Genomic DNA, 20,820 nt, shown 5'->3' on the forward strand with positions numbered 1-20,820 from the left:
GGTTTCAATATCAAGGTCGCCCATAAACCTATTCGTACCATCTCAAACATACTCAAAAAACCTAAAGACAAGATCGAGAAAGAGGCTTACAGAGGCATTGTTTACAAGATCAAATGTAAAGATTGTGACTGTGTTTATGTTGGTCAGTCATCACACGCATTAAAAACACGTATGAAAGAACACGCAAAGGCTATAGCAACATTGGACAAAAACTCTTTATTGGCCAAACACCATATGCTCAACGGTCACCAAATAGATTTGGAGAACGTTGAAATTGTCGACAGATCATCAGTATGGAAACAAAGACTAATTCTTGAAGCTTGGCATTCCGTGCGAGACAGGAACGCTACAAACGAACACATAGCGCTACCGAACGTGTACAATGGCATTAAGAATTTTTACACTCATTAAGAATACTCTAGAGACTATTGCTCATTTAGTTTTATCACACATCTTTTACATATTCTAGCAGGACGCTGTTTAACATTTGCATTTTCCATCTTTTGCTGAAGAAGGCAACAGTAGTGGCCGAAACGTCCGATAACCATATTTTTAGCCAGTGACAACCATTTAATTCCTTTTTACCAATTTTTAATGTCCTTTCCTTGTCTCTATTTGTCGGCCCCCCTTTCTTGAGAAAGTATTTCACTTTCTTGTAGCAGTGCTTAAAGTCACCGTCGTTTCTGTTAAGGATTTCCTTGAGGCCGTTGTTTGAGTGGAATAATGACTTCAGTTCTTCTTTGTGTGGGTGCACAGAATATATTCCAAAGAAGATTTCAATGTACTTCTCATCTGGCTTATTCCATTTCGCTCTTGGTTGGCGGTTAGTGACAGCAGACTCAGATTCCACTTCAGTTATGCTGTTAACCCATGCTTCTGTTCTGCTCAACAATGGTTTGTGTTCCTTTCACAGTAATACCATCTGCTTTTCTTTTCGTCTCAGATAGCACACTTTGTCATAGACTTTCTTGACCATCTTAGGATCACCTGCAATGGTGTTTCTCACAATGTCAAATGTGATTTGGGCCTGAGAAATTATTTGGCTGGAAAACGGCATTTCGATGACTTCTACTTGACTACTGGAGAGTCCTTCATTGTGAATAATTGGCTCTGATTCTTCCTCATGGTCCTCATCATCAAGCTTTGCTGAATTTGTCAACCTGGTGTTTGATTTTGTAGCTACTGACTTATTCAAGCCAAGGGACTTTTTCAGTAGTTGGTGACCTCGGGAACACTACTTTGTGATATGGCCTATATTGTAATGGTGATCTGCCGTTTCCTCTTTATGTGTTTGTGAATGGATCTCTTTTGGACGACGTCCATATCATAAGTTGCTGATGAGGCTATCATCCTGACATCAGTGCTCGATAATTTAATTTTCTTAACTTTGAACCAAAAGGCGCTTACCCTCTTTCCAATGTTGCTCTGATCAAAGGGTTTCCCTTCCACTGTCAGAAACAGGGCGTCCTCACTATCATCGGTGCACACACCTTGCACGTGTTGAACATAGGTACAAATATTGGCATAAGTTTCTGCATCCATGCAAACTCGTGCTGGGCTTTCAATGGATCGCTTGTGTTTCAGACAGTACATAGTGTAGCTGGCATCATCACTTCGTTCAACCTCTCTAAAGTTGGGTACTGTGGCAGTTTCCACGGGTCCTGGCCGTTGCGCATTTTCTAGTTCAAGTCGAACAAAGAGAAAATCTTGCACAATGATAAATTCTCGCGAACTAACAAGGTGTCCAGTGCTGCTCTTGTTAAAGATTGTTATTGCCTCTTTGGCTGTTTCAGTTGACATTAAGTCGTTAATAGTAGAAGCAGATTTGGATTGAAGCTAATTGATTTTCCTCTACATTTTGGCTTTTTTCAATACTGCGGCCACCTCGCCTCTCGCATGAGCTCGTAGCACACTGGATAAGAATGACTTCCTTGAAGCACATGACCCAAAACAAGCTGACCCCAATTCTAGGAAAAGATCATTTTTACAACTATTCCTTCACTTATCACTTCTTGAACGATTTCTTTCCGAGCTCTCATAATTTCTTTCAGTGTTTGTTGTTCCTGGCATTGTTTGGGCAAGCTGGCACTCACCGTGAAGTCCATCAAAGAGACCCAAATGAGCTTGTATTCATTAAATGCTGAGCGTAAATCTCCTGCTGCTTTGCAAAGAGCTTCAAGAGAGTCTGGAGATCCCTGAAGTTTAGAGATTGCTTCACTAGTTTCTTCCCATAACCTTTTGGTGTTCAAAGTATCTGTCTGAAGTCTGTCTGCAATAAGTTTCACGCTGGGTTTCGAAACTGGTTTCGGCCACGCAGAATCCTCCTTTTGCTGGTCGCCATCATGAAGCACTTTGTTTACAAATGGAAGTGTGCCAATTTCAGATGTCCCAGCACTTTTTCTTGAGGTTCCAAGATCTGCTCTAGTAGTGAATGGAAGATTAAAAGCCCCTTTCAGAAAGTCAGCTGAACTGTGGATTTTGTCTTCTTTTTGTGGCTCGAGTCCTAAATCCATGAAGTTGACATTACCACCTTTGTCGGCCAGCAAGAAGTCTCATTTCACTGTTCTGAAACTTCGAACCCTTATCCGTTAGCTTGCTTCCCACAACAAACGAGATGTAGGTCCTTCATCAGCAGTGTAACCAAATTTATTTGCAGTAAAATTTTGCGGTGAAACAAGAAAGCATTTTCAATGGCAAGCACGACAATTATAAACCCCGACAATCACATGGAAAAATCCAAAACCATAATACCTTGCGATGAAATACAATGTTCAACTGTGTTAGTAATGCTAGATGCATGACATGCGTGTCAGAACATGTGTCAAGGTGAATTTCTGTAACAGGGGTCTTCTGATGCTGTCTTCTTCCAAAGTAGGAGTTATTTTTGGCTTTGAAATGGGAGAGCCCTTAATCATGCTTTGAAAGAGACGCAACAGAGTTTGAACCTGCTAGTCAGTAAACAAACTTTGAGATTTCCTGGTGTCAGTAGGAGTCATGATATCTGATAAGTGATTACTTTGTTGATCAAGTTCCTTTGCTTGAAACATTCTGCTAACAGGGTTGCCGATCATTTCCTGTTCCTTTGGCAAATTTACTGTTTCTTGGCTGCAGCCTTCCAATTTCACTTTGAATCCCCATTCTGTCCGGACCTTGCCCCACACTCTTTTTGGATCTTCCATAGACAGTATTGGACAGCCCCTAATATTTTCCTTCACGCAAGTAAACGTGGTGTTTTGTGCAGTAATCTCTTTGGCAAACAGTGTTTGGATAGCATTTATGGAATCTTCTTTCCAAGGCACCCGTTCTGGCTTTATGGCATTCTTGAATTTCTGTCATCCTCAGTGACTTCTTGTGCTTGTTGATTGATTTCACTTCTTTCATCAGTGTTTCTCATGGTTCCATGTAGTTTGAGATGCTTTCACTGCACTTTTGCCCTTCTCAAGGACTGGGTAGTACTTCTGTGCAGTGTCCTCCTGGTGGGCCATGAGGTTGGCTAGGTTACAGCTGATCTCTTTGTGTCTTTCGTGACAATGTGAAACTTCACTTTTGCGATAAAGTATGTGATGCACTGGATGGTCCACCCCTGCTTTCTTAAAGATACATCCTAAAGCCTTTGTCATCTGGGATGATTCCATGTGCTTTCCACACGATGACAGGAACACTGTTTATCAAGACAATTCAGGTCTGGATGCTGGGAGCACATTTCATACATAAAAACAGTTATGTAGTTATACAGATGACTTGTTACCACTATTTGCACGGGTCCATGGGTGTCCATGGTCTTATGATGCAGGACACGCACAATGTGATAGTTGCCTTTGACTGTGGCCCTCTTAAACTCTTTCACAGTCATACATGCTAAAACACCAGCCCGGTCAGCATTGTCTATCATTATCTGCATGATCAGATTATCCCGTACTAGGGTGTACATCTCTTGGGTTATCTGAATAGCGTGGGCTCCACATAGTTTACCCAGACGAACTATGGCTTCTCTTGCTGCCTGGCTTCTCTCAAACTCACGAATTTTCTCAGGAGTTATGAGGGCACTTCTGTCTTCCTCCCTTTTTTTCCATCTAAAACTGGTATTTTATCGCTTGCACGATGATGACCATCTTTTTTAGCTTGTTGCACAGGCTGAGGCGGTTCTCTTTGTCAGATGTGACTCCACTTGGTTGATCTGCAAGCAAGAAAGAGCAATAATGTTGTAGGCTCATCAGGTAAGATTTGATTTTGGCAGCGTGGTATTTGCTGCATATTGCTGAAGAAAGGTATCCATATTTTCTTGCTGTATTCTAGCAAGGAAAGAAGTGTTCCTTCACCAACTATTGAAAAAACCTTGTTTACCTGGGAAACGTGCTGCTTTGCTGTTTTTCCGTCTTTTTTGCCCCCATTAGGAGAGAGAAGCCAGTCGCGAAATGAACATAGAGTTTTAGAAGCGTCTTCACCTTATGTTACAGCATTCTCAAAAGCTTTGCTTCTGGAATCATAGCTTCCTTCATTCATCTGAACATTGGGATTATCTGACTCAACTGAATTTTCCTCTTCTGTAATCTCAACCTCTCCATCACTCCCATCTGTAAGATCCAAGTGTAACATTTTTTCTATTATTTGTTCTTGCATAATTTGTTTTTCCTTTGCGTACGCAAAATAGTTTATACTTCTTTTCGTCCTTTTGTTTAGTTTTTTTTCCGTCAATTTAGGTGTTTATTCCTTTCTGTCAGTTTTCACGCCCTTGTTAGCGTTTCTTTGCTGTTTCATCTTCATTAGCGCCTTTCTAAGTTTCTATAGTTTTATTTTCTGCATGTCCTAGCGTATTTTCCATATCATAACTTTGCAGTACAGTTTTGGGGCAGTTCCTTTTGGTCCGCGCTTAGCGCAGTTCTATTTAGTTTCCGTGCTAGTCTCTTCGTGTTATTCGCAGTCCGTTTCAAAACAGTTTTCTCTGGCCGAAACAATGTAAGTGTAATTCACAGTCCTCGTTTTGCAGTTTTGTTATTTCTTTATTCGAATTTAGCTTAGTCGCAACTTGTAACTTTTGCTCTTTTACTGTTTTAGTTTCAACCCACGCTGTTTGTATCCACGCTGTTTGTATCCACACTATTTGCATCTACGCCGCTCATATGCACACTCTTTGTACCACGCCGTTTTGTTTTGTGGAGTTGTTTATTAAAGGCCAAGAGAGTTTTTTACGCTTATTGCAGTTTCACCATCTACCAACATTACAGCTGACTCGTCACCATCCCACTGTTGATCTCTTTGTCTTGCCTGTTTCATTCTCAGGAATACATGACGTTTCTCATATGAAATTTTCTTTGCCATTGAAAGAGCTTTTGTATACTTGGCATCAGTGCGGTGCATTTTATGAAATCTTTGAAGATGTTGGGGAAGTCTGTTAGTGGTGGTCATGCAGCCTTTGAGGGGTCAAATTTTGTTCTTGTGGCAATGTTTCCTTTGACATCTTCTTTTGGTGGTTTCCTTTTTGACTTTTCGACTTCCAGCCTTAGCCTTTTCTTCATTCGAAAACGGATACTTCTTGCGCAAACCCAATCTTGATACTGCCATCCTTGCATGCACTTTACTCCATTTGTGGACATTTCTAAGGTGTCTAGAAAGATGAACAACCCTGCTGTCACAGGATGGAACAGGGCATTCCCTTTTTTCTCGTCCTCCATTGTTTTTGTCATCTTTGCTTTCTTGGTATTCTTCATCATTCTTGACATCCTCACTTTTGCCACAGCTGTTGTCTTCACCTTGGGATGTTTCGGAAGTTTTCTCATCCATTCATCATCATTGTCAACTTCGTTAACTTCACTTTCATTGTTGTTACTGGTTTCAATATGGGAATAGAGAGATGCTTGATAACTCGTCCACTTGTGCTGTAGGGAAAATGCTCTTTCCCTGCACTAAAGAAAAATAACGGAGAGCGTTCTGTCAGTATCTAAATAGTGCAATAATTGTCAATTGTACCTCCCATGTACATAAGGAAGGTTACAGACGAAAGCAGATTCACGGACAAAAAGTCGTGTATGTTATATGTACATATATTTTGTTAATGGTATGTACTCAGGAATAACACACAAGTTGGCTTGTTAGAAATTGAGTGGATGTCTGAGGGTATTCATAATGATTGGCTAAGTATCTCACAATGTAATTTACATTGGTATCAATGGTTTTCGATATACCCAGTTTCACCTCCCCAGAAAACTTATCGGAAGCTTCGAGTCCACCCTATTTTCAGGGTTTTCACTAAAGGACATCTGCACTCATTGTTTCTGTGCATTCTTACTGTCCATGTTCATATCGCAATGTCACCGCATGTCGTACATCAAGCATGCATGCAACAGAAGAATAAATAAGCTATAGCCCCCTCTTCGTGTTAAAACATTTAAAAAAATAGCCTCCATTTGGAGCCAAGATATGCTTGGACTCTGTCTGATCTGAGAAGCGAACAGTTTCACGAGACCGTGGTTAGAGTAAAACTGTGAACTTTTAGGAACAGATGTCTAAGGACAAAAATCGGACCATATTTTTGCACCAAACGGAGGCTGTTGTGCTTATTATCCTTTAACTATTTTAATGACACCCGTAGTTTTGGAAATTAAGAAATATCACTCAGATGTTCCCTAGTGTTATCTGGGGCATATTCAGTTAAGCATTGCATTTAGAACAGTTGTGCGAGCGAAAATATTTGATGGACTATAAAAGTTAGTATAGGACAACTTTAGGATTGCATATTGAATATTCATTTTCAATTGATTGAATATTCATTTTCAATATATTCCTTAATGTTTATATGTTCTGTTAGACTTGTTTCAGACCCTTCTTAATAAAGGAGGCTGGCAACAGTTTCCAGCACTTTTCCAACAGCTACACTTTGACAGATGGATGCTTCCTCTGTTTGTCAAGTGATACTACATGTACAATACTAGTATCATGTAAATGCCCAGCCATTGGTGAACCAATAGTGGTAATATTAATGGCATAAAAGGTTGCCGTGGCAGCAGTTTAACTGGTCAAAAACACCAATATTTTTTTCACATTTTTATTGCTTTTGCACACAAAAAACTTTACAAACCCATAACAATAACACTAACATTACTTACATTTTTTGACAAATCTAAACATATATTCTAAGTGTTTTAATTTACAGTATTTCCCTTATTGTTATTTAAAATCTACCTAGAGAAAAAGAAATAAGGAGAAGAAGAGGAACTTTGCATTGTAAAACATTATTCAATCTTTTCGATTTTATACTTGTATTTTATGTTATTGATAAGATCAATGATCTGTAGGTTTGGTGAGCTATTCTGGAGCTTACATTTATAAATATGATAGCGCAAGAAGAGAAGAGTATGATTCAATTTCTTTGTTAGTGTGTTTCATGTAGAAAAAAGGCCAAAGAGAACATCTTCAGCATTTAGAATGAAATTAGATTTATTATTTACATTAAACCATTGTAATACATCTTGAGTAAAGGATTTTTTGAACTGGCACATAGTAAAGGTATGATCTATGGAGTCTGATTCCCTGGAATAAACGCAATTGCTAGCTAGTTTGATAATAAAATCGTAACAGTTCCTTCTTTGTGACAACAACTCTGTGAATGAATTGTGAACACCATTGATTTTAGGTTTTAGTGATTATAACTCTAAAGTAAGCTCGGTGACCCACATTTTTTTATTGTCAAATTATGATAAGCATGACAAGATGCAACTTCTTGCAAAGTTTTAAAAATGTCTGTCCAGTGGGTTCAAACTTGTTCCCCTGTGACAGAATTATCGTCTGCAGAGAACATCCTCTCTGTATGTTCTTTCACTGCTGCCAATCAGTTTGGGTCCAGCTTGCACATTTTATTGGCTTTTCCTTCCACACTCCCCATCTTCACCTCTTCCCTGCTGAACACAAGTTCGAACAGTTTGAGGGCAAATAGTTTGGGTGTGCTCTTTGAGAGCTTTTCAACTTTCTGCTGTGGCACATGCATATACTCCCCACATTGATGAGCCAATTAACACTGTGGTGTCATTAGTCTGCTTTCTAGTGGGGGTCTTTTCCAGTGGCAAAGGTGTTGAACATGAAAGTGGACTGTTTGAGGGCAGACCTTTTGGTGGTGGCGAGACTGAGAGAGGAGGTGTTAATTCAAGACTTGATGGCTTGTCCTCAAAACGAACTTCTCCATCATCTACTGATCTGTTGTATTTCCTTTTACAGGCTTTGCATTTCTCAAATTTTCTTACAGCATCAGAGAGCTGATGAAGCTGAGTTGTCATCTCGGACACTTGCTGGAGGATTTTGTCCATCTTTTTCCAGGTTATTTTCATACCTTCCAATTCCTAATAGAGATAAATAAACAGCGAACAGAGATTATCATTAATACGTTGAGTTCATTGTTCACAAAGTGACAGCGTTAAAAATATGGAAAACGTACTTTTAATTTGCAATAATTCAATTTCTTTTTGCTGAGAAAGTCTAACATGAGCTGTGTAATAACGGTTTTGATTTGCTCACTTTTCTTTATCAGCCCAGCACCTTTACTTTAAATTGTGATTGTGCGATAGCTTTATGTCAGCCATCTTGTACTGATAATATTTTAATAGCTTCTAGATCAGTGTAGCTGGCGGTTTTTCGACGCTTGATGAACATAGATGTGGCAAAAATGAGACCTGCTCATTTTTCACAGGTCCATCGCTCAAAACTCCAACAAAAATGCTACCTACCCAGGCTATAAATACAGTCAATACTGAACAGACACACTCGTGGATGTCGTTTAGTGTCCGTAATTAAATAGTGAGAGTCCATAACAGCAGGATGTGAGATAAATAGTATCCTTAACTTGCAATAAATAACATAGACAATGTCTGTGATTAGCAAGGACTATTGCGCAGACAAAAAACGAATTGATGTGAAAATAAACATTCCAGAAGTCTTTTGAAGTGTATTTTAACGAATGATAAAGTGAGAACAGCAGACTGTAATTTTACATAATCATGTTATAGGAGAAGTACGTCGTGTGCGCTTTATGGAGAGTCAAAACAATAAAATTGTCACATGAAAGTGTCCGTAATTCTGTATCAGCGAGAGTCTGTAATAGCTGGAGTCATTTCCAGTCAAACCTCTAGCTTTCACCGGGATCTAGATTTTGTCCGTAATAGCGTGCATATAAAGCACACACGCGCAAGGAATTGTAGTCGGAGGTAAGATCAGAGACCCAAGGAATTGTGATTATGTGCGAATGGAAGATTTTGATTGATTAAAGGCTAGAAAAGCAAGCATGAAAGCTACCCAGGGAATAACAGGAGCATCAGTCCATGATATCCAACAAAACACACCTGTGCAGTCTCAACTAATACGAACAGAAGTCATGTGGAAAATTACGGAAACAAAGTTAAAGGCACTGTTTTCCATGTGCTCTCTTCGACAGATGAAAGCAAGGATGTCTCAAGGCGTAATCAGAGACAGCAGGAGCATAGTCCTAAATATCCAACAAAGCACTGATTGTGGAGTCTCAAAGTTAATACTAACAGAAGTTATTTGGAAAATTACAGAAACAAAGAAGTTAGTAGATCAATGGTGCCCACCGTGATATAGAACCAAGTCAGTTTTCAAAATTTTATCGTTAGCTTAAAATTTGATTAGTATTAAAGCTCTCAAACCAGATGTGTCAAAGTACACCAGTTGTAATCACTTCTGAAAAAGTTTCAGCATTGTATTGTGCTATTGGTGATGTTTAACTGTGTCAATTGTGACAACAGCAAGCAAAATTTTGATTTTTAACAAGGCATCTGTTTTATAGTGTGAAGCAGAGTTCCATCATCATGTGTTATTTTGCAATCTGTTGAAGTTATTTTAAAAATCACAGATTTTACAGCCACCGTTTACATTTTTTTATCTGCCCATTAGTTTACTTAATATTTTGGAAATTAATTTGGGAAAGAATATATATGTACTTAATTCCAATCCTTTGCAAAAGCTACTGTTTGTTGTTACTCGGGCTTCTGTAAGAAAGTGCGAGTCATAAAATGCAAGCATTTTGGTCGCCAAAAGGGGGGTCATGGTCCTAGGCGTTCCATGCGTAGACCATAGAAACTGGGGACGAGAACGCGACATTGCTCGCTCTTTGTGACAGAACGGGGTGTTTTGCGAAGAAAGTTTTGGTGAGAATCACGCCTTCTGTGTACATCTCGCATATGAAGATGTCGACCGTTTTCGGGAATGGTCGGTCCTCTAATCATGCTGCTTGAAAGCCAGCCAGGTAAGCAAAGTTCCCTTGAAACATTCTCGTGAGATAACGACTGAACTGATTGCAGTATGAGTTCAAACTATGAAAACACTGACAAAAAAATAGGCAGTCAATGGCTGCATGTGGCTACTGCTGTCATTATTTAGAACATTGCAGTAAAACAAATCATATTACAATAAAATGAGCTAGACACGAAAACGTTTTTGGACTGGTAGCTTATTAAAGACATACGACTTGCTTCTTGCACAACGCAAAACACATCGATCTCCAAATTTGTAAAGATAAGACTTTTGGTAACTTGAATTTAATATCTCACCTCCAAGTTAGTTGGCTTTCTAGTAGGGTGCAGGAAAAAAAATAATGTGATTTTCAAAGCAAATTGTGCGGGAAAATTAAAACTTCAATTGTGCAGGGAATTGTGCGAGATTATCGACGAACCATTAATGTTCTTGCCAAGTCCTAAGGTAAATCTGCATTGACGATAGTTTAGCCAAGTTTATTTCACTAGTAGTTCAAATATCTTTAGCAGTCTTAGCAATTGCCAATTCTTTCAGAAAACTGTGTCTGACTGCTAAAGAAAATCATGTTGCGTGGCATAAGCTAGACGAGTATAAAACTAAAATAAATGGTAAAACAGAATGTTGCATCTTCCCTTACAAATGAGTTCCATTTTAAAAATTCTCCTGCCTTGATTCAATAAAATTGTGTAGCTTAAAAATGTTTTCATACAGTGCGTTAAAGGTCACAAATTCTCAAAAGTTATCCACAAAAAAACACAACTTGAAAGTTTATGCAAATTGTGTGCAATGCAATTTGCGCCTTGTCATAGGGCTGTTGTTTTCGCAAAGGAGTTTATTTATTCACTGTTGAAAGGAGATACAACTCTTTAAAAGGGTTTAAGATCGCAACACAGCAAAGATGTTCAGCTACACAATTTACTTGGATCGCCATGACCAGGAAACGAACTTTGTACAATTTCTGCTAGGATGTACAATGTAATCGCCATAAGTTGTAAAAAGACCAGGAACATTCTTTGCAAACAAGTTCTTCATAAATGCGTAGACAGCTGTGCTTCATTCTTGAACCAAAATATTTTAAACTCACGACTTGCTCTTAGATTAGGAGGATACTCAAGGAAACAACTTGAATAGTAAATATCTAAGCGGAACTCTTGTGCTAAAATTTCTTGATTCTTTACTTTTTCACATTTTCGTAAAGTATGATTTGATACTGGGGGTACGAAGCCCGAGTAAACGCTCTTAGAGCATCTAGTTGTTATGAAAAATATCAAATTGGACGTCATTCAGCCGTCACCTAAAACCTCCTGGAATGTTGTATTGCTCATGTAATATTCGAATTTAAAAACCCTGCAACAATGATTTTAATTCTTTAGAGAAGTTTGTTCCTGTTACTGGCAAGAGTAAATTTTAATGTAGATTCGACTAACTTTTGAATTCCTTCCAATCTTTTCACCCCATATTAAAGTCACGTCTTGTATCTAAGGTGTAATCTGTCAACACAAATGTCACAATGTCAGAATGTGGCCCAGTAAATATCCTGTGTGTCTTGTTTTGTCCCGCTATCTTAAGAAAGTACTTTTGCAGCTCAGAATCTTCTGTTAAGGATATAAAGTTGACGATAATCATGTTGCCATGACATCAGTTGAAAGTTTCTGATGCAAATGTTAATAATACTTAACAATGGAATTACTGGGCTTTAAGGTGGGCATCAACAACTTTTTGAATCCTGTGCAGTGTTAGGTTTGGCACACCATTAACCAAAGTTAAGTAGTTAATTTGCCATGCAAGAGCACTATACAGCGGTTCAAAAGTCTTAGTGGAAAAAACATTAATTTAAGTTACCTTTTTTATCCTTCTCCGACTGATTGCTTGGGACATAGTTGCTGTTGAGATTATCTTCATCCACAGCTGGAGACTCTTCTTCATTTAGGGCAACATTTACAGGGCTACTGTATCTACTGAACACTGAAAAATCGAGTCAAAACAGTTTAATTAGTTCCTGTGTCATGTAGAATGAAAGATCATTCGTCACAACTGAAATCCCTTTTCCCTCCACATATTTAATTGATTTAGAAATGAATGCACATCATTTTATTAGGCATGAAACACTTACACTCGGCCATGTTTAGCATCCACAGGTGGTATCCACTTATTATTTTCGTGCTGAAAATGTTTGCATCACAGAAAGGCATAAAATGAGGAAGCAAACGTCTAATGTAAGTACTAAGTAAGTAAGTAAGTAAACTGTATTTGGTAAGTAGGTTGTACAGTGGATTGGCAGCATCTAACAGCAACCAATGGCAGAATATACAATGTAACAGCAACTGTAATTGTTTGAATTACTTAGCCTTCGATTAGGGTTTATCTTTTCAAATATGGCCACTAGCTCATTGGTTGACCAGTCGTCACATATTCTTCCATATTCATCCATTTTCCACTCTTGTCCTTTAACAACCAAGAACTGATTGTCTGGTGGTGCAATCAGGCTTTTCAAGCTCTTGAACGTAGTTTCTGGTTCAACAGCAATGCTGAATTCCACAGGTCTGCTCATGTCATTCCCATGAAGGAGCAATTTCATGTCAAGGGACATTGTCTGACCAATGCTAATGGACTGGGTCTCTGCAGTTTCAGATCTCACTTTTTTTGTGCTGCTTTACTTTTCCTTTTCTCTTTGTCTTCCTTGTTTTTTTCACTTGAGGCTTTCTTGTTTTCTCTGAACTTGACGTTATTGTTACATAGAATATCCACATGGTTTCAGGTTTTCCAGGTTCTTTGTCAACTGAACATAAGATTATCTCTTCACAACGTTTTATCGCTCGATTCTCTAGCACATGGTTTTTTGCTTACATCATATAACATCTACCAGGATGTCCAGTCCTTTGCTGTGCGAACACCTGACACTTAACATAAATTCCTCTAGGAAACAATGTAATTTCACTACTTAACACTTCCCCCTAACTTGAAAAAGAAATGTCATCCGTGACATTTAGTATGCAATACAAAATATTCTTCTACAACAGTGGCTTGTGTATTAGGATTGTTCAACACATAAATCCTAGAGTGGGGTGATCAGGCCCAGCTCCTTACAGACCACTAACTATCACAATTCATCTGTCCATACGAATGTTCATTATTCCGTATCACAAAGACCATCTCTGGATAGTTCTCTCAGCATTCATAAAACAAATGTTTAAATACACAAAAGAAAACTAAATTTTCGTTTGTAAGTTCTCTGAGTAACAAGAATGTAGTTCACGGGTTATTGTCTATCTGTACTGGAATGGCTGATATGGCACTTCCCATTGTGGCAACTGAGGCACTGCTGGATAGGGCATCCCATAAGGCATCATCGTATTTGCCCTCCAGAACATCATGGGTACCGCAGATGGAGTTAAACCGGTCACTGGTGGTGGCAGCATACCATAGTGGTTTAGTGGTGGCGCAGGTATATAGGGTACTGGCGGTGGTATTCCAACCTGGTTTAATACGGTAGGTGGTCCTGTATTAATCTCTCGTACATAAGTTGGGTTTCCTGGACTGTCATGCATTAGCCGTTTGGGTCCTTGTCATGTCTGCTGGGCGACCTTGGTTACTAGCATCCTCTTCCATGCTTGTTTCTCCACAAATGGCTTGAGGGTTTTCCGTCCTTGGTACTTCATCAGGAGAGTCAGTGATGGTAACACTTGCCTCCATTTGGCCTGACACCTCACCAGAATTAACATTTGGGGAGTCTGGTTCTGCTCCCGCTGCTTCTTTGCTTGCAGACTGTACCTGTATGTGGGATTGATCATTGCCATCATGTCCCAGTGATACGTAATGGTGTGAAATGTTGGGAAGGTCATCATCGCTGTCACTTCCATAGCTATGCTCATCCTGTATCAGCTGCTGACTGTCATCGCAATGATTAAGTGTTGGTGTTGGCAGGAAGCTCCTGCCACTATTTAGACGGAAGATGATCACAAGGAAGTAACAGATTTTGATATAACGTACGACTCTGTCCCTGGCCTGATTCTGGTCTCACGTCATACACAGGGCTTCCCTCCCCCTTTCTTGCAATCGCCACATGAATCTTATCTTCCCAGAAGGCACTGAGCTTTCCAGGTCCACCGAGAGGGGTGAGGTTGCGGACTAGGACACGATCTCCCACTTGCAGTGCTGAAGATCTCACTTGTTAGTCATAATTCCTTTTTCCTCTAATGGCATTGTTTGTGGCAGATTTTGATGCGAGTGAGTAAACTTCTTGCATGGCAGTCTTCCATTTGGTCACATACTCAGCATGTGATCTGGCTCCCATTTCTGGTTGGAGGTCAAAGATTGCATCAATTGGTAGTCATGGGCTTTGACCAAACAACAGGAAAAATGGAGAATAACCTGTTCACTAATGAACAGTGCAATTATATGCATGAATGAGCTTGTTCACATGGTCCTTCCAATTTGATTTGCAAGTTTCAGGTAGAGTTCGCAGCATATTTAGTAGCATGTGGTTCATCCGTTCGATCGAATCGTTTCCTTGTGGGTGATACGGGGTAGTTCTAGAATGCATAACTCCAGAAAGTTCCTCTAACCGCTTGAACAAACGATTTTCAAACTCCCCTCCCATGTCATGATGGAGCTTCTTCAGAAATCCAAAATGCAGGATAAAGTCATTGAAGATCCTGTCTGTAGCAGTAACAGCGGTTTTGTTCTTCGTTGGGTAAGCTTGAGCATACCTAGTAAAGTGATCTACCACAACCAGAATGTACTCGAAGCCCCCTCAACTCCGCTCTAGGTGTACAAAGTCAATGGAGAGCATTTGAAGAGGACCTGTTGTGACAATTGGCTGTAATGGCTCTCTTGTTGGTAGATTTGGGCGTCTCTGTTTCAGACAGTGGCATGTATGATGGATAAAGTCGTCTATATCCCTCCTCATGTGAGGCCAATAAAATCTCTCACAAGCCAATGCTAGCACCCTCTCGACACCAAGATAAGCCATTTCTTCATGAAGTTCACGATATACAGTGCATCGCAGTTTCTGTGGGAGAACTATCTTCTGATTACGATACAGGATATCACTCTTCTTGTCTACATGAAGTTTGTGCCACTCATTCAGGAGCTTACAAACCAACGGCAGTTCTTTTTGTTTCTGCCCAACTATCGGCTTCTGGTTTGCTTTGATGACTTTCAGGATGTGCACAATGTGAGGGTCTTCTTTCTGTGCTCTCACTATATCCACCACTTTTACTTGATTGCAGCCTGCTTGTGAAGGAATGTCTATCTGATGGAGCTCCCTGTCATCAACCAAATTGAGTCCCCACTTGACAAGATCATAAATGGGTTTTGCTGTTTGTGAGAAGTTTTTGATATGGTGACGGTACACACCAAGTAGACCCATGAGTCTTCTCACTTCTCCAACTGTTCATGGTCTTAAGTTCTTCATTGCAATCACTGCACTTGTGGCTTTGGGATCTATTTGGTACCTATCCTGAGTTATAACTCTTCCAAGGAAAGACACTGGTTTGAAGAGCGCACACTTTCTAGGTTTTAACTTTACACCATAACTCTTCAAGCAACGGAGAACTTAACAAAGGTGTTCAATGTGTTCAGAGAATGTCACTGAGAATACTATTACATCATCCAAGTAAAGAATACACATATCCTCGCGGAGCTCCCCGAGGCAATTCTCCATAAATCTCTGAAAATTTGCTGGCGCATTCATCAGTCCGAAGGGTATCTGAACCCATTTGTATACCCCCCATGGTGTAACAAAGGCTGTCAATGGTTGACTGTACTTTCCCATGAACCCCTGGTGGTAGGCTTTGCCTTGGTCCAGAACTCTAAACCACAACTTGCCCCCCAAACTGTCCAAAGCTTCCTGGATACGAGGAATCGGGTGACAATCTGGCACAGTTTTCTTATTTAATTCTCGATAATCTATGCATAGTCTTGTTCCACCATCTTTCTTATGGACACAGACAACACTACTTGAGAATGGAGATGTAGACTTCCTGATGAAACCTCGGTTAAGCAGGTCCTCAATATAGCCTTTAACTTCTGGATAAAGGAGACGGGGTATGGAAAGGTAATTCTTCTGAACTGCCTGGTCACTAGTCATTTTAATATCCATTTCTAACTCTGAGATGCAGCCAACATCATCGTCACTCATCGCAAATGCATCTGCTTCCTCCAACAACAACTGCTCTGCTTGCTCCTTTTGTTCTGCTGTCAGTCCACTCACATCAACTTCTGGTAACCAAGACAAGTTACTCTCAATTTGCTCAGTTAGTTTATGTTCTTTGCAGGACAGTTCCTTGTCTGGAGTCAGCGTCTCTGGATCCTTGAATCTCACTTCAACAGGAGTCGCCGAGTGAACTAACTGAAGATGTCACAGGACCACTCTTCCAGGTAGAGAGATGTCGCGATTGGTGTTGTTGGTCACGTTGATGGATAATATGGTAGCATCACCTTCCTTCACAGTTGTAAGGGATTCATGTACTTCTAATCCTGAAGGCCAGGTAGCCAACTCATCTGGTTCAAAAATTTCTGGTGTCTTGCAGCGAATTCGTCCAGTGTTGGCACAAGGTAAACGAACAGTCTGTCCAGCAGGGACAATATGTGCCTTCTTAGTGGACTTAACCAGGCAAAGCTCATCAGAATTAGTAGCATGTATGATGCTTATCAAGGCTTGTATGTCACTATCTCTACTTTGGTGGAAGCTTTTCATCATCCTTCCTAGTAATTTGTCCTTATGCACCTCACCTTCAGTGTTCTTGACCATTAGCTCTATGACATTAAAACCAATGATGGGCTGTTCAATGTCCTCCTTCGTTACTAAGAATGGAACTCTTATCTCTGCCTCATTCTCATTAGATAACCTCACACCAATCTCTGCCCACCCACAATATGGGATACCAGCTCCATTGGCTGCTTGCAAACTAATAGAACCATTGGAACCAAGTAACTGTTCAACATCTTGTATTTGGACAGATGATAGCTGGCTCCTCAGAAAACCTTCACACACAGTAGAGACCCGGGCTCCGGTGTCCCATAAAACTTCTAGAGGCTTGTCATCTAGGTAGCACTGCACTGAGCATTTCCTTCCCACCAGCTTGGCTATATGCTCTTGTTGCCTTGGGGTGATATGGCTTGCATACACATTCTCATCTTGGGTATCTCCTAACCCCTTTCCTTTATGAGCTCCTCTCTCAGAGAGTTCCTTGATTGCCTTGCACAACACCATGTGTTTTGGTCGATGAGCCTTCTGGCAACCCACAGAACAGTACCGCACAGACTGGCACGCTGAACACTAATACCTGTGTATGGCAATCAAATTTCAGGCAACCACTACACTGGTGGGACTTCTCTCCCTCTGGCAAGGCTACTCCCTGTCCTGCGAGGGTAGCCTGGGTGCCTTTCCCGGATGACTTCTATACTTGGTTTGACAATAGCGTGCAATGTGGTTTGGGCCACCACAGAGATAGCAATGTGGGTAGCAGTCGCCTTCTCTCTTCTCCTACACTCTTGGCAACCAGGTGACCTTGTTCTCATTGTCATTCCATTTCCAGGACAAGCAGGCCTTATGGAGTCTGCTTTCTGGTTAATTGCTGTTTCACAGAGTGTCTCAACTTTCAACCGCACTGAAGCCAGATCTGCTTGCACAGCTTTCAGGATTGCTAGAATGTGCTGATCCTTCTGCTGCTCCTTTGGCTGCTCTTTCTTTGTACTTGTATAAGCTGAACTCTCTACTGTGTACACCTTAGCAGATTTTTCCTTGCTTGCAAGACTAAACTTATTACTTCTTTCTGTCTCTGCAGATATGGCTAGGCTCATGGCTTCTATGAGATCTTCATCTGCAACTTGAGGGTCTTGGGTGAGCGGTCTTACTTTTGCACGAATGGTTTCATCAGCCAAACCTGTTCCCAAGGCATGAGGAAACAGACTCTGCACTGAAGAGGCATCATATTTGATCCCACTGCCAGATTGTTTTGAGGCACTAACTACTTTTTGCCTTATGGTGAGTGCTCTCATCAAAAATGACTGAGGATCTTTATTGGGTTGCTGGGCAATGTTTGCTGGTAAAGTTCTGTTGCATTCTTTTCGCGGAAATGGAGCGAAGAATTTTACGCAGCCTTGGCAGGGTGAGCTCAGTCATGTTCTCTAAATAACTTCTCAGTTGTAAACCTGGCTGTACTGCACGGACTACAGCACTAACAACTTCTTTATCTGAATATCCCTTCACAAGCCTGGCTTCTATTTGGGAGATCAGCGCCTGATAACCCAGCTTGTCTTTCTGCCCAGGTTCACCCACCACTCTTAGGGTTTTAAAATCCCAGCGGAATATGCTTTGCTCAACCCCCTTCACAGGAAAGTTAATTGTGCCCTCGCCCTTTACTGGATCAGTTGGTTTCTCTTTCTTTATCTCGGCCAGTTTCTCTTCAACTTACTTCCGTTTGGATTCTAAGTCACCCAGTTCATTTTGGAGCTGCTTTAGGTCACCTTTGGTTTCTAATTCCTCCTGGCCATACTCATGTTCCATTCCCTCGAGTGGCAGAGGGCCCAAGTGAGCAATTAATTCATCAACATACTCCATTTGGTCATCGCCAGTTAAATTCTCAAACGAATCCTCAATTTTGTGTCTGATGGCCCGAATAACACTCAATTTTCCCTTGCCCTCTATTGCCGACTTTTCAACTTTCGCATTAGGAGCAAATTCACATAATGCACTCAAGTCCAGCAACAAATTCTTACGATCCAGAAGAATCAGTTTTTCCTCCGCCATTTTGTTCATAGCTTAAGCCCTCTTGTAAACAACACGATCAGAAACCCACAAAATCTACCAAATAAAACTGCGTTCCTACCTTTCACCAGCCTCGCAACTGCGTTCTACTACCTTTTTCACCAGCTGCCCGTAACAAACGCCCTCTCACACCACAATCCGTCGCATTCTTCTCGCCAAAAATCTTCTAGTACAATTCACCATGTGCTTGAACATGTGATGGCGGCAGTCCACATAGAGTCCTCGCACGAAGTGATCAAACAAGCATCAATACAGGCAAATCCATATAATCCTGCTGTTAAGAGCCAAAAATAACCAGAATTGTTCATTTTGTGACAAAAGCATGAAACTTCCCAGGATGACTAACCTCTGTAAGGTAAACATTTTCTGATATGGAGCCATCCCAAATTTACACCCAGAACCACGCTACGCGCATGTCAAAAAATGACATATTAGGCCCCTGCATGGGAACGAGGCTGAGTTAAAATGCTTATTTCTAAGCCTTCTCCGGAGTACTTTGCTAGATTTCTTGCTTTTTAATATAACAGCAACTTATAAAGTATCTGGGAGTCGAAAAATTTGTCACCTAATTAGTCACGTGACCATCACTTTCAATAAACAATAAAATAATACCGAATATTGCAGTAATACGATTAATAATTTTTTTCTCCTCTTCTTTTTCTTTTTTTTTCGCTCGCAAATAAAAAGAAGTAATTATTTTGAACATTACGATATAGAGTAATAAGATATTCAAACTTAGAAACTTGTGTTTCGGCATGCACAATGTCATATTGGGGCTTTGCATCAAATCGAGGCCAAGACAAAGGATGGATCTATGTTGGCTATTGAGGTGATTTGCTTAAGTCTGGCTTAACAGGATATAACTAATTTCGGTGCGGAATTCAAGGGAAAACTCTTGATTGGTTTGACTAATCGCACACAATGGTGCTCCGTTAATGGCTGTCTCTCTGACTTCACCACTCTTAAATGTGGTGTGCCACAGGGAACGATCCTTGGTCCTCTTTTATTTCTTATTTATATTAACGATTTGCCTAACTGTCTATCATTTAGCACACCTATAATGTATGCTGATGACACCCAAATTACTTATGCTGGTTCTGATTTGCATCCGATTCAGTCTAGTCTATCTCACGACCTTGAAAAACTAAGCAAATGGCTTGTGTCTAACAGACTTACCTTGAACGCTACAAAAACGGAATTTATCTTGATTGGCTCCAGGCAAAGATTTAGTACTCTATCTGATACACTCAAACTCTCCTCTAATAACGTTCCGGTTGAACAAGTTTCCCCTGCGAAATCAGTTAGAGTAAATGCCAATGAAAATCTAACGTGACATTCCCACACCAACTGTGTAAAAAGATCGCGTCTGCAATTGGAGCCATAAATTGAGTTAAGGTAATTCCCTTAAAATTGTTCTACTATCAAACATTTTTTGCAACTTGGCATAATTAACATTCATGATATGAACATTAAAAAACTGCAATTAAAAAATGGGGTCACCGTGGTTGTCAACGTGTCAGCAGGCTCTTAAAATGGGGTGTTTTTACTGGTTGCGTGTTAAAAATTCAAATCACCTTCATACAGAATTGAATTAGGTAGCTGCCGGTTTCACCCCATGGGGAGTTTGCCCCCACCGAGTTTGCCCCTACATCGACTCAACTTGATCGAGTTCACCCCCAACCAGATCGAGTCGCATATAGAGATAATTCCTCGTTCTTTATCCACTGCCTTATTAGATTACTGGTGGCAAGGAAACTTCGCTTGGTGGTGACCAGGAGTTCATTGGTGGC

At 40.4% G+C, this 20,820-nt stretch overlaps 1 pseudogene; it reads right to left on the minus strand.

Annotated features, from left to right (window-relative positions):
- Positions 1–5,166: 5,166 nt before the first annotated feature.
- On the minus strand, positions 5,167–12,847 carry LOC145493659 (uncharacterized; annotated as a pseudogene).
- Positions 12,848–20,820: the final 7,973 nt, after the last annotated feature.

Source organism: Orbicella franksi, chromosome 7 (genome assembly GCF_964199315.1).
Source record: "Orbicella franksi chromosome 7, jaOrbFran1.1, whole genome shotgun sequence".
In the NCBI taxonomy this organism is placed as follows: domain Eukaryota; kingdom Metazoa; phylum Cnidaria; class Anthozoa; order Scleractinia; family Merulinidae; genus Orbicella; species Orbicella franksi.